We start from the raw sequence: 915 nt of genomic DNA, 5'->3' as shown, positions 1-915 counted from the left end.
AAAACCAGTGAACGATTCTTTTTGCACACGTGTGTCGGTTATAAACTTTTGATAATAAACAAAAAAAAAGCGAAAAAGCTGAGTGAGCACAAAACGAAAAGGCCACATCAGAAGCCCAACAGAGGCCAAAATTTTAGACCGCGAACTAAATTTGCAGTATCGAAGCAGATACCCAGCGCTGGTAACAAGGAAGGTGTAAAGCATTCAAGCAGCCACCAATCCCAAGGAGGAGTGTCCTTTAGATTTCAGCAGTGGGGCTTGATTTGTAACCCCCGTCGAATAGACACATTACTGGAGTTGTTGTGAGCTGTTGTCAGTTTTGCCAAGTTCGTCGCTAAATTTGCGTGCTAATTTTGTTTCCATTCGCTGCCATTTAAATCAACCGCATTGTCTGAAGGTCGAAATCTTTAACATATGTACATATGTATTTACCACGCCATCGCTCATACATACATACGTATATAACTAAGTATTTGTGCTAGAAACAAATAAAATCAAATGCAATATTAAATTATTTGTCGCATTTTAATTGGATATGCCAAACGCAATTTGAACGCATTCTTAAATTTCTCATTTATATATATATGACTGGATGTACATACAACATATATAGATACATAAAAAACCAGCTGATACAATGGGCTACGATGACGTCATTAATTATCTAGGCGACTTCGGCAAATATCAAAAACAAATTTATTTTCTACTCTGTTTACCCGCCATTTCATGCGCATTCCATAAGCTTGCTGGTGTCTTCCTTTTGGCGCGCCCAGAATTTCGCTGTGTGTTGCCATTTGAGAATAATTTGAATGTAACTTACGATTCTTTTCCGGCATTATATTGGAATCTCACTTATCCATACGACTCAATTACTGGCAAATTCCAAAAATGCGAGTACTATAATGTCGATTATAC

The sequence above is a fragment of the Rhagoletis zephyria genome, unplaced genomic scaffold (genome assembly GCF_001687245.7).
Source record: "Rhagoletis zephyria isolate East Lansing unplaced genomic scaffold, Rhagoletis_zephyria_1.1 Rzeph_scaffold_03361, whole genome shotgun sequence".
NCBI lineage: Eukaryota > Metazoa > Arthropoda > Insecta > Diptera > Tephritidae > Rhagoletis > Rhagoletis zephyria.
Note: the sequence above shows the minus strand (reverse complement) of the source record.